Raw genomic sequence first — 14406 nt, 5'->3', positions numbered from 1 at the left:
ATCAAAACATGTTTTTAATAAATGAGCTCAAGGAAGAATATTTGATAATTTTATTAAAAACGATCATATTAATAATCAACATTAATCACCTACAATGAGTTAATGAATTAAGTACGAGTGCATAATTAATTCATATTTATCCAGATAAGACAAATGAACTGCAAAATCGTCGAAGGAAAAAAAATGTTGGGTCTTATCAATGTAATTAGTTATTTCATGAATATGAATATATTATAGATATATATTTTTATATATATACAGTACAGACCAAAAGTTTGGACACACCTTCTCATTCAAAGAGTTTTCTTTATTTTCATGACTATGCAAATTGTAGAGTCACACTGAAGGCATCAAGGGCTATTTGACCAAGAAGGAGAGTGATGGGGTGCTGCGCCAGATGACCTGGCCTCCACAGTCACCGGACCTGAACCCAATCGAGATGGTTTAGGGGTGAGCTGGACCGCAGACAGAAGGCAAAAGGGCCAACAAGTGCTAAGCATCTCTCGGGGAACTCCTTCAAGACTGTTGGAAGACCATTTCAGGCCATTTGAAGCTCATCAAGAGAATGCCAAGAGTGTGCAAAGCAGTAATCAAAGCAAAAGGTGACTACTTTGAAGAACCTAGAATATGACATATTTTCAGTTGTTTCACACTTTTTTGTTATGTATATAATTCCATATATATTTCCACATGTGTTAATTCATAGTTTTGATGCCTTCAGTGTAAATCTACAATTTTCATAGTCATGAAAATAAAGAAAACTCTTTGAATGAGAAGGTGTGTCCAAACTTTTGGTCTGTACTGTATATATTATTATATATATATATATTTTTTTTTATATGTAATAATACTTTTTTTATGAAAAAAAAAAAATATATATATATTTTAAATTAATAAATAATTACAAAATAATGTAAATCAATATACAATTATAAAAATAACTATTTTAATGGTAACTTTTTTGTATTTGTCATAATTTTATATCATTTCATATTTATAAAATTTTAAATAATTATGAAATAATAGTAAATATAAAACAATTACAAAATAATTGTTTCATGCTTATTTGTATCTATAACTTTTAACTATACGTTTTATTTAAATTTGTTGTTGTTGTTGTACTCATTTACCTATTTGTATTTTTGCTAAACCATTTTTAATATATGATTAATACATGACATCTGAATTTGCTGAATACAGTCCTGAATTGTGTTTCAAGTGAAATGTTTTTGGCTGACGTGTGGTTCCCTTTCATAGGTCACTTCGATGCTGCGGTGACGTCACCGGCTATGGGAACACCCCTCGGTGTGACGAATGTCTGAAGCCCTATACCATCCCGCCAATCCTATTGGCCAAATAGCGATTGGCACCGGCCTACGCATGTGTACGCATCGTATACCTGAGTGCAGCGCGCTATTTCGCTCAGATTTAATTCCTTAAGGGAAGCGAATCATCTGTGCCCTATGAAAACCATCTCGCGTTCTCAGCGGTTTTTTCTTCGAGCAGTGTGTAACTCCTCTTCGCGGACGCTTTGAGTCAACGAAAGGTAAGAGCCGTATAATGGGTTTATCACCAGGAGGCACTCATGAGAGGTTCGTTAGCAGCCTCTCTACATGTTCTCTCCGTGATAGCCTACGGCTACAGTAAAAAAAATAAATAAATAAAAAGAATCCGCGCTCTGGAGTGTAATTCTATAAGTCGCCTCGCGTCTAACCCCCACCGTTTCGCTTCTGCAGTCGCCGAGGCCCCACACGAGGTGGTGGTTTGGGGCAATATGTGCGGCTTGACTATGAATACAGTGATGCACTGGAGTTTTTCCACTTGCTCGCTCTCCCCCACTCGAGCGTGTTAATCAGCAGATTTGCTTTTTCAAACTATGTTTGTCCAACCGCTGCTTCGAACTCAGAGTAGGCTCTGGCCGGCACATGCGGTTCTCTCCCTCCGAACGGACAGGAGAAACGCGCCTCCCCTTCTTCAGTGAGCTATTTATTGTGTTTACCCGCATGGTGGATTCCCCCCCCCCCCCCCCCCCGTGACCCAGTCAAGAAAGGCGCGGGTTTCGCCACCATTGCTGACATGGCGGACTGCTGTTATACAGCGATGCCGCTTTTTAACTAACTCTCTAGCCAAATGGATCGCGCAAAACTCTGCCGCAGCCTAAAGTCTCGTCGAAGGCGTGTCGAGTCGTGTCTAATCTCTGCAAATTTACTTCACTTTATGGCGGTTCTTAACGAGAAAGCCTCTCGTCCTCAACTCCCACGCTCTAACATTGACCGTCTCGCAGCAAAGGCACCTCGAGCGTCATTGGAATGAGCTATCATTTGAGCGCCCCCTCAGACACTCTGCACAATCCAGCTTTCAGAGTTTGAGGGACGGCACAAGAGGCTGGCAAAGAAGGCCAGTTTATAATGGCTCACACAGCTGCCGCGTTCTCGCTAGCGGCGTGGCCCGATGTTTATCTTGTTGGATTAAATCCTGCCGTGGATACGCTTCAGGATTATACACAACAAAACGCAGCGAGTTTGATGCATGCGCTTCCCTTCCTGTTCGCCAGGCACTGTGCCCTCCACTAGAGAGTGCTGTTGGACTGCTAATGCACATCCAACCCTCTCACTTGCAGTCCCCACGCTCTAACATTGACTGGCTCGCAGCAAAGGCACCTCAAGCATCATTGGATTGAGGTATCATTTGAGCGCCCCCTCAGACACTCTGCACAATCCAGCCTTCAGAGTTTGAGGGACGGCGCAAGAGGCTGACAAAGACAGCCAGTTTATAACGGCTCACACAGCTGCCGCGTTCTCGCTAGCGGCGTGGCCGATGTTTATCTTGTTGGTTTAAATCCTGCCGTGGATACGCATCAGGATTATACACAACGAAACGCAGCAACTTTGACGCATGCGCTTCCTTTCTGTTCGCCAGGGACTGTGCCTCCATTAGAGAGCGCTGTTGGACCGCTAATGCACATCCAACCCTCTCACTTGCAGTCTCCACGCTCTAACACTGACTGCCTCGCAGCATCATTGGATCGAGCTATCACTTGAGCGCCCCCTCAGACACTCTGCACAATCCAGCCTTCAGAGATGAGGGACGGCACAAGAGGCGGACTAAGACAGCCTGTTTATGACGGCTCACACAGCTGCTGTAATCATGCTAGAGGCGTGGCCCGATATTCATTTTGTTGAATTTAATTCTGCCGCGGACACGCTTCAGGATTAGACACAACGAAACGTAGTGACTTTTACATATGCGCTTTCCTTGCTTACGGACGCTGTGAGCTTTCCGTGCTCGGATGTTAATGCATGTGGAAATGCTGCAGGCTGGAGGCTTTGAAACCACTACGTTCTATGGGCCGCAAGGTAGCGCTTGCCGTCACGGATACACCATTCAGTTATTCTTTCGGCTTAGCCTTGGCTCATCGAGTATTTTCGAAATGCATGGACGCAATTCTGGCCCTGTTGTGGCTCCAGGGCGTTCGTGTATTGAATTGCCTGGACGATTGGCTGGTGTTAAGCACAATCGCAGACTCAAGCACACTCCCATCGGGATCTTGTGCTGAATCATGTAAACAGCCAGGGCTCATGCACGAATTTCTAGAAGAATGTTTTAATTCCCTCTCGGCGGATAACCTTCTGGAATAAACTTGACTCTCGCGAGATGACAGCAAGACTATCTCTCTCGCGCGCTCAGTCTCTCGCTTCATGCGTACGTCACTTCAAAGTTGGTCGCACAGTGACGGTGAGTTTGTGCCTCAGACTTTTAGGTCTAATGGCAGCATCCCCTGTAATCCATCTGGGCTTAAATCATATGCACCCTTTCAGTGGTAGACGACAAGCCGGAACATTTCACCCCGTTGTCTTCCGCATCGGACGATTTCGGTGACACGGAGGTGTGTTATGTCAATAAGACAATGGATGTCAACCGAATTCCTTCTAGCTGGAGTTCGGCTGGGGATTTGTGCTTCCCGAGAGACTGTCACGACGGACGCGTCTTTGACCGGTTGGGGAGCTGTTTGTCAAGGGCGCTCAGCTCACGGAGTATGGACGGCGACACAACGCAGTTGGCATATAAACAGGTTGGAATTACTGGCGGTTTTTCTAGCTCTCCAGTATTTCTCGAATCTGCTGATCGGCCGTCATGTACTACTCAGATCAGACAACATAGTGGTTGTGTCGTATCTGTATTATCAAGGAGGATTACGCTCTCGCTTGGAGAAGCAAGGGTGGACTTATTCGCGTCGAGCATGACTACGCATTGTCCGCTGTGATTCTCCTTATGCCCTCCATCGCTCCTGGGCTTGGATGCGTTAGCTCACAATTGGCCCAGAACCAGCTTGTATGCTTTTCTCCGATTCGTTAATTACAGCGGTGTTATCGAAAAGGACGAGACGCTTTCTACGAGACGCTTTCAAATGGAAACTGTTTACGACCTGGTGTGGAATTCGTAATTGGATCCGGTTTACTGCCCAGTGGCTTCAGTACTGGAGTTCCTTCAAGACCGTTTCTCTATGGAGTAACGCCAGCCACTCTGAAAGTTTACGTGGCAGCCATTTCAGCTAACCACGTATATATATATATATATATATATATAAGATGGTGCTTCAGTGGGCCGTCACCCGCTGGTCTCTCATTTTATACAAGGTGCACGACGGCTGAGGCCTTTCCGCCCTGTGCGAGTTCCTTCATGGGATTTATCCATTGTGTTGCAAGGTTTTTTTAGGGCATTTGTTAGCCCTTTGAAACTATACCGGATAAAATCCTGACTTAAAGAAAGTTTTTCTTGTGGCTTTATCCTCCCTCAAAAGAGTTGGGGATTTACAGGCTTTTTCTGTTTTGCCCTCGTGCATGGATTTTGCACCAGGCATTGCTGCGACCGAGGCCTAATTATGTCCCTAGGTCGCTTCGAACCCTTTCACTTTCAACAAGTGGTCTTGGAGGCTTTACCCCCTGCAGAGGTGGGGTCATGAGATCTGAGTCTTTGCTCTGTCTTTGCTCTGTTAAAGCGCTGAAGACTTATGTTGACCGAACAGCTCCATGACGTGAGTCCAACCAGCTTGGTCTGTTAGGACACAAAATAGAGGCCATGCTGTCACAAAGCATCGCATGTCACATTGGCTGATGGAGACTATATCTTTAGCCTATGAGGCGCGCGGACTCGCTTCGCCCTTAGGAATTAGAGCTTATTCCATGAGAGCAGTGGTTTCATCACAAGCTTTCTCAGTGGTTCTTCTATATGATCTATATGGTCTGTGCTGCGGCAGGATGTTCCTCACCGAGCACTTTTGTCAAGATTTATAGTCTGGATGTGAGGATGGCTCCTGGCTCCCGGGTTCTGTCCGCTTGAGCAGATGCTTTCCTTGGATTCCAACTATCAGGTACGTCAGGCGTTATGGTATAGCGTTCCCATAGCCGGTGACGTCACCGCAGCATCGAAGTGACCTATGAAAGGGAACATCTCGGTTACGTATGTAACCATGGTTCCCTGAATAGGGAACGAGATGCTGCGGTCCCGGCCGTTCCATACCTTGATAGCATTTCTTCAGTTTATAAAATCTGAGGGAAATACATTCGTCACACCGAGGGGTGTTCCCATAGCCGGTGACGTCACCGCAGCATCTCGTTCCCTATTCAGGGAACCGTGGTTACATACGTAACCGAGATGTTGTTGGGAACCGTGGTTACATACGTAACCGAGTTACTTGTCTTGCGTAGGGCGGTGCCAAGAGCTATTTGGCCAATAGGATTGGCGGGATGGTATAGGGCTTCAGACATTCGTCACACCGAGGGGTGTTCCCATAGCCGGTGACGTCACCGCAGCATCTCGTTCCCTATTCAGGGAACCGTGGAACCGTGGTTACATACGTAACCGAGATGTTGTTTCTCAGATTAGCATCTTCATGACGCACCTATCCAACTACGGGAACGACCGGCTGGGTTTGTTCACCTTCAAACGGCTGCTCAGCTTCCTGCTCTCCTGGACCTGAAACTCCAGGCACTTCCTGCGCTGCAGCTCGCCGACAAATACTTCCAGCTGTTTCCGTCGGACGCCGAGCCCGAGCCGCTCTGGCAGGTCTTTTTGACGACGCCAGTTTAGTGTGATTTAAAACTGTAGAGGAACAAAACAGAAATCTGCATTTGAAATCTGAATGAAATGACTCACCATGTGATCAAAAGCAGGACCTCCAGCACATTCTCTGTGATTGGCTGCTGCTCAGCGTACATTTGCATAAAGCCCAGCATTTCCCAAACTTTTTCTCGGTTCTCCTGTGTGTAACACACTCTCTCTGTCTCAGGCAAATCTCTCAGCGGTGTGATCTTGTGTTTAGGACCCCTGTGAGGATAAAAAACACAAGGACATTTGGTCGAAAGATAAAACCTGTGACCGTTTCCCAAAACTGCTGCTCATTGGGCCTCAGAAAACCGGTGAGGAGCAACAGCACCACCTGATAGACGCATACAGTACTGCACACACTCTTTATGTTACTGTTATTAAATATATTTTTAAATGTTTTTTTTTAATAACCATAAAAACATCTTCATTGATTGAAATAAACATTAACAAAAATAGTGTAAAATACTTATTTTATTAAAACTATACAAGTATTGTTATTTAAACATTTTATTTCAGCTTGTTGCAAAGGCAACATTTTTCCTTTAGTTTAACATTTAATTTTAAAGGATATTAGAAAGCATATTAGAATGATTTCTGATGGATCATGTGACACTGAAGCCTGGAGTAATGATTATGCAAAAAATTCAGCTTTGTATCACAGGAATAAATTACATTTTACAGTATATTCAAATTGAAAACAGCTATGTTAAATAGTAATAATATGTCACAATATTACGGTTTTACTGCATTTTTGAGCAAATAAATGCAGCTTTGAGCAATAGAGACTTCTTTCAATAGCAATCTAGATTTAGTAGTGACGTGCAAACTGAGTTTAATAATTGGCCTCTATCAGCATCTAGAACCTTTCATTACAAATATCAGGAATTTTTGCAAGCTACAGCATTTTGATCTCCTTCCTTCACTTTTTCCACATTATGTTTTGCAGGTTTGACCCGACCCAAAGAAAGGCTTCTGGTGTCAGCTGCTGGATGGAGGAAGAACCAAGTGTTTATGGAAGAGTAAAGGACAGAGATACCCAGACATGGACAGACAAGTAACTCTTTTCACTCATTGAATTTAAAAACAATACAAGTAGAGGAAATGCACGTTCACAGACTGTCTCTTTTCATCAGTCTCGGGTGTTTTTGAGGAACTACAACAGAGATGCTAACATCCAGCTCTCTAAACTGCTGTATAAAAGGGGTCAGGTTCTGCCAGGCTGGCTCAGAGAGGATCTGCTCAACGTCAGGTAACAGAGGCTCTCGATTGGTCAACACCACACACATCTGGAGTCCATTGATGGACCTACAGGAGGAACAAACCTCCTCTGACTGGAGTGTGTTCTTACCTAGATGAGTTTGAACTAAAAGCTAATTCAAAGAACTGGTTTAGTACTTTTAAAATGTGCTGCTGATACTAATTTTGTAATGATTTAAAGTCCAGTATTTATGACTTTTGTCTGTCTTATTGACACTGGATCAGATTCAAACAGACTGTGCTGAAATAATATAAAGATCCTCAAACATATTGCTGCTGAAACAGAGATGCTGGACATTGCACCTTTCTTACTCAAATTTGATGCAGACTCTATTTGATTTTATGAAGTCAAAAATCAAGCCAATGACCTGTGACATCTGATACAGACTTTTTTACATTTACATTTTTCACTAGTTCTCTGTTGTTGTTTTTGTGTGTTCGTGGCAGTTTTACATTTTCTAACGTGGATGTTTACAGTCAATTTACTCTTTCTTCCTGCCGCTTCAAACAGAGGACTTTCTTCTTCTGTGAAGCTTTGTTGAGCGCCAGCAATGACAGACAAGTACTATCAAACATTACTGCGCTATATTCCATCTTTTAGAAATCATGTAAGTGACAAACACAGCGAGCTGTCGTAATGTTATTCATGTTCATTGTATAAAATATCATCTTTCGTGCTTCACAGAAGAACTTCATAGAGGTTTGAACGACTTGAGTGTTAGCTAATCATTGTTTTTGGGTGAATTATCCATTTAAAGTGGCATCTCATTAACTAAGTAATACATTAGAGCAAAATAATACATTTCGTGTACTGTGACTCTTATAACATGAATTTAGAGTTTAAAGTGCCATTTAAGTGTTAATGTAATTTTATTTGTTTTATTTTCTCATTGTGGTTGAAAAACAAAACTGGTGATTTTTTTTAAAGGTAAATGTGTTATTAAACCAATAGTTCACCCAAAATCTAAAATGTAATTTTGTATGCCCTCAATGTAATTTGAAACTCATATAACTTAAGTAGAACACAAAATGTCATCATGTTTAATGTCAGAGAAATCAAACAAACTACTGGCTCTCATAACTGCATTTTCCTTTACTGTTCCTGGCATTTTTATTTATATATATTTAATTTTTTTCGTAAAGGTCACCTGTCATTTGTGTTCACTGGAACCGCTGTGAATTTCTGTCATGCATGAAGGTGAAATTTATTATACATTAAGGAATTGAATATTGGGCAGATGATAAAAAAAAAAAAATCACTCGTGACCTTTGGAAAACCATCACTGTTTTATTACTGCAGGGTTTATATGGTAGTGCCCAAAACCCACTGTATTAACAGTTTCTATGGATTATTGATATGGTAATATGAATATATTTGCGCAGATTGAAGTGTCTCTCACTACATGATTCAGAAATTAATTCTCATGTTTTCTTCTTTAATATTTGACCTGGTCAATCACATGAAGATTAGTGCAAAATAAACCACACTGTTACTAATGCTGCTGGAGGTGTGCGTGTGTGTGTGTGTGTGTGTAGTGGAATATATGGTTTATGAGGACACAAATGTGTATAATGACATGGGTACTACAAACGTAAACATGGTTTATATGGACATTTCCTGTGTCCGTGTAAAACAAAAGGCTTATAACAAAACAGTGTTTTATGAAATTAAAAAATTGGTAGTAGTTTTCTGTAAGGGGTATGTTTACGTGTAGGGCGATATAAAATAGTTTTATTTTCATTACGCCTATGTAGAGTCCCTGTAAACCACAAATGCAAGTATTTATGTGTGTAATTTTTCGATTTTGTATTGTTGTTGCTATAGTTACACCTTTCCCATCTCTTAAGTGTTTTTTTATGAGTTTAAATCACTGATCTATAATAGAGAATATATGTATAGATCAGTGGTTAAATACATTCACATTATGTTTTGACTCCAGAGTTTTAGATTTTTAATGTGAGTTTCTCATGTAAGAGGCTTTTCTAGTGGACCTCTTGAAATGGTCAAAGACTTTATTTGTTGGTTTTTAAAATACATTTCATGACACATTAGTGAGGTAAGTTAGTGCATGCGTTCAACCACACGGTGGCAGCAGGAGCTTTCAATATCATGTTAAAAACCCGTTTACACCAAGGACATAATAATGATAAATGTAAAGTTGAATAATTGCTTTAATTCTCTGACAGTAAAGAAGATCACACCATGACTGTTGAATGAATGATATCATTGGAATCACTTCTAGGATGAGTCTTTCCAGCAGATAAATGATAAAAGCCAGAAGCCTTGGAGTTATGATTGATGATCAGCTGACTTTCTCAGACCACATTGCTAAAACTGTCCGATCCTGCAGATTTGCTCTATTCAACATCAAGAAGATCAAGCCCTTTCTTTTGGAAGATGCTGCACAACTCCTTGTTCAAGCTCTTGTTCTGTCCGCTTGATTGTGCCATCCCAAAGAAGCACAAAGTCACTTTTACGGACTTTTAAATTAAATGTTCCCTCCTGGTGGAATGACCTCCCCAATTCAATCCGGGCAGCTGAGACCTCGGCCATCTTCAAGAATCGTCTTAAAACACATCTCTTCCATCTTTATTTGTCCCTCTAACTTTAACACTCACTATTCCAATTATATTCTTAAAAATAAAAAGCTTTCTAATAGTTCTGTATTCTGTCTGTTTTCATTTAATTTATTATACAAAAAATAAAGGCAAAAAAGACCTCTAACACTAGCTTGGTCTATTCTTTTTCTATTCTGTCGGTTTTCTTTTTTTTTATTATATGATTTAAAAAGCCCTTGCTATGTGTTGAGATAACAGACTTGTTATAGCACTTGCATATCATTTCTCTTTTGTTGATTTTGATTGCTTCCATTGTCGCTATGGATAAAAGCATCTGCTAAATGTAAATTTAATGCATCACACAAACATTTATTTATATATATATATATATATATATATATATATATATATATATATATAATTTATAATTTATAAACTAGACAAGAAAGGGTTTGTCAAGGCAACTACTGAATGGTGGCTTGACAGCCTTTAAAAAAGTTCATACAGTTTGAAGGTTATGTAGCTCTTATGTGATTTAATTCTCGAGCAGAAGAGATATTGCGTGGATCTGAGTAGAAGTTTGAAAGAGACACACGAAAACAGATGGCAAGCAACATTACATGCTTTATTAGAAGTTTTATGACCACACAAATAAACTTTTTTGCCTTGTCTCATTCGCCTTATTCAACTTAAAACTCTGTGTCCTGTGAACTGAAAAGCTGCATGTTATTTCTTACAAACATACAGTTTTGTGGCTCACGACATTAACTGATGGACTGGAGTCATGTGGATTACTCGTGGATTATTATAATGTTTTTATCAGCTGTTTGGACTCTCATTCTGACGGCACCCATTCACTGCAGAGGATCCAGTGGTGAGCAAGTGATGCAATGCACATTTCCCCAAATCTGTTTTGATGAAGAACATTTCTTTACAGTGTTCTTTAGTTCATTTCAGTTTTTTTTTCTGTGAATGCAAATGAAACCTGTTTAGAAAGCCACCTGTCATGGTTTTCCAGCAAAAAGCTCTTCTGAATGCATTGAGAAGTGCTGCAGCGAGCGTTAGATGGATGTGGCCCATTCTGCTGTGATGAACAGGTTTAATGGGCTGTTATCATGGGCTGTCCAGGAAGATTCTAGAGTTGAGTCCTGTTCAACCTCCTGCGATTAATCAACATGAGCTGGAGCTGACATTCAAATCCCTCAGAGATGAGAACGAATGACAGATTGAGCGTGTCAGAGAGGAGAGCGCTGAAATGCAAATGTGCTTGTGTTGCTTGTTGATCCAAGAGCTTCTCTTTCAGACCTCATCAGACTTAATGAGCTCGGAGTCTGCATTCTTGTTAATTTTAAGATCAGCTTGACCTCAGATGTTTCACCCAACATTCCTTATAATTAGAAATACATTTTTATTTATGTATATTTCGGAGAACCTGTTGGTGATTGCTAGGGCCAGATGTTTTCTTACTGTCTGGTGTACATGATCTTCTGGTCTGTTGATGTGACCCTGGTTCCTCCTTCATTGTGGGTCTGTGGGATTCTTTCACCTGTTTTATGGTGCCTCTGATAACTTAGCAAACACAGCTTTCCTTATAAACACATGATTTGAGGAATTACTCTTTGAGGAATAACCCTGTAAATGTCACTCAAAGGCAAATGTGTTTAACTTTACCACCCCCTCACACACACATTTGGTCCCCATTACGTAGAAAATACCGTTACACACACACACACACACACACGCACACACACACACACACACACACACGTTTGTTTTTGTGAAAAGTGGGGACATCTCATAGGCATAATGGTTTTTATACTGTAGAAACTGTATATGCTCTACAACAACCCTACACCTAACCCTAACCCTCACAGGAGACTTTGTGCATTTTTACTTTCTCAAAAAAACTCATTCTGTATGATTTATAAGTGTTTTGAAAAATGGGGACATGGGTTATGTCCTCATAAGTCACCCTCTCCTTGTAATACCTGTGTCATACCCATGTCATTATACAGAGTTGTGTCCTGATGTCACTAAGAGCACGCACACACACACACACACACACACACACACACACACACACACACACACACACACACACACACACACACACACATATAGGTGCTGGTCATATAATTAGAATATCAGCAAAAAGTTGATTTATTTCACTAATTCCATTCAAAAATTTAAACTTGTATATTATATTCATTAATTACACACAGACTGATATATTTACAAATTCAGTATCTCAGAAGATTAGAATATTAATTAAGACCAATACAAAGATATGATTTTTAGAAATCTTGGCCAACTGAAAAGTATGAACATAAAAAGTATGAGCATGTACAGCACTCAATACTTAGTTGGGGCTCCTTTTGCTTGAATTACTGCAGCAATGTGGTGTGGCATGGAGTCGATCAGTCTGTGGCACTGCTCAGATGTTTTGAGAGCCCAGGTTGCTCTGATAGTGGTCTACAGCTCTTCTTCATTGTTGAGTCTGGCATATCACATCTTCCTCTTCACAATACCCCATAGATTTTCTATGGGGTTAAGGTCAGGCAAGTTTGCTGGCTAATTAAGAACAGGGATACCATGGTCCTTAAACCAGGTACTGGAAGCTTTGGCACTGTGTGCAGGTGCCAAGTCCTGTTGACAAAAAAAATCTGCATCTCCATAAAGTTGGTCAGCAGCAGGAAGCATGAAGTGCTCTAAAACTTCCTGGTATACGGCTGCGTTGACCTTGGACCTCAGAAAACACAGTGGACCAACACTAGCAGATGACATGGCACCCCAAACCATCACTGACTGTGGAAACTTTACACTGGACCTCAAGCAGCATGGATTGTGTGCCTCTCCTCTCTTCCTCCAGACTCTGGGACCCTGATTTTCAAAGGAAATGCAAAATTTGCTTTCATCAGAGAACATAACTGTGGACCACTCAGCAGCAGTCCAGTCCTTTTTGTCTTTAGAGGCTTTTGACGCTGTCTGTTGTTCAAGAGTGGCTTGACACAAGGAATGCGACAGCTGAAACCCATGTCTTGCATACGTCTGTGCGTAGTGGTTCTTGAAGCACTGACTCCAGCTGCAGTCCACTCTTTGTGAATCTCCCCCACATTTTTGAATGGGTTTTCCCATTATCCCTATTACTTGTGCACTTTTTTCTACCACATCTTTTCCTTCCCTTTGCCTCTCTATTAATGTGCTTGGACACAGAGCTCTGTGAACAGCCAGCCTCTTTTGCAATTACCTTTTGTGTCTTGCCCTCCTTGTTCAAGGTGTCGATGGTCGTCTTTTGGACAACTGTCAGGTCAGCAGTATTCCCCATGATTGTGTAGCCTACAGAACTAGACTGAGAGACCATTTAAAGGCCTTTGCAGGTGATTTGAGTTAATAAGCTGATTCGAGTGTGGCACCTGGTGTCTTCAATATTGAACCTTTTCACAATATTCTAATTTTCTGAGATACTGAATTTGGGATTTTTCTTAGTTGTCAGTTATAATCATGTGTGTGTGTGTTGTGTATATGTGTGTGTGTGTTAGTGTGTGTGTCTGTGTGTGTGTATATACTTTTTTTTCTAATTATTATTTTTTATTTAGTTTTAGTTAAAAATGAGAAATGTTGAAATAAGTTTATTTTATTTTATATCAGTTAATTTTATTTCCAAGTAATAAAAATGTGTTTTGTGGATTTAGTTTTGCTTAGCTGTAATAAGCCTGATATGAACTCATCTGTAATCAGTTCCTGATATGGGCCAAATTCACATTTTTATATTTAAGCGTTCAAATTCTGTCAAAGCAGCTGCCATCTGGAGACATCAATAAACATGTGTTTGTGTGTGTGTGTGTGTGTGTGTGTGTTTGTTGGATCTGCTGGTGTCTCAGTATGAAGATCACATGCTGGTGCAGTGCAATTTTCTGGTCTTTTGTTAATTAATCAGAAAGAAAAAGGTCACTGAAGTTTTGTCCCAAACTCACAGAACAGTTTCGCTGTTATGAAGGCAAAACAAAGAGCTTTGAGATGCCAATGAGCCATTGTTTTTGTTGAATGGAGGATGAGAAGATGCAAATTGAGTGTCTTTTGAATGTAAGTTTGTCTTCCTCACATACTCATTGTCCTAGGTGATGAGAGAAACACACACACTGGTGAAATGCCTGAAATGAGTTTGCTCACCCTCATGTTGGTCCAAACATAAAAGGAGACTTTTAGTTGAATGTCCAAGCTGCCAAAAAGTTCCAAAACACATAAAAGTGTCATAAAACTTGTCAGTGTGACCCATGCACCACTATATTCCTATTGGTTACATGCAATTGCATTTGACATCATTGACAGAATATGCAGATCAGATTTGAGAGAAAGTAATACGGGTTAAAGGTAGGAGAAAAATGGATGTGTGCCTGTATATTAGATGCTTGTCAACAAAGGGAGAGTTCATCCAAAAGTTACAATTCTGTCGTTATTTACTCCCTCTTATTCGGTCCCAAT

The sequence above is a fragment of the Carassius carassius genome, chromosome 33, assembly GCF_963082965.1.
Source record: "Carassius carassius chromosome 33, fCarCar2.1, whole genome shotgun sequence".
Classification (NCBI taxonomy): Eukaryota; Metazoa; Chordata; class Actinopteri; order Cypriniformes; family Cyprinidae; genus Carassius; species Carassius carassius.
This window is presented reverse-complemented; position numbering follows the sequence as displayed.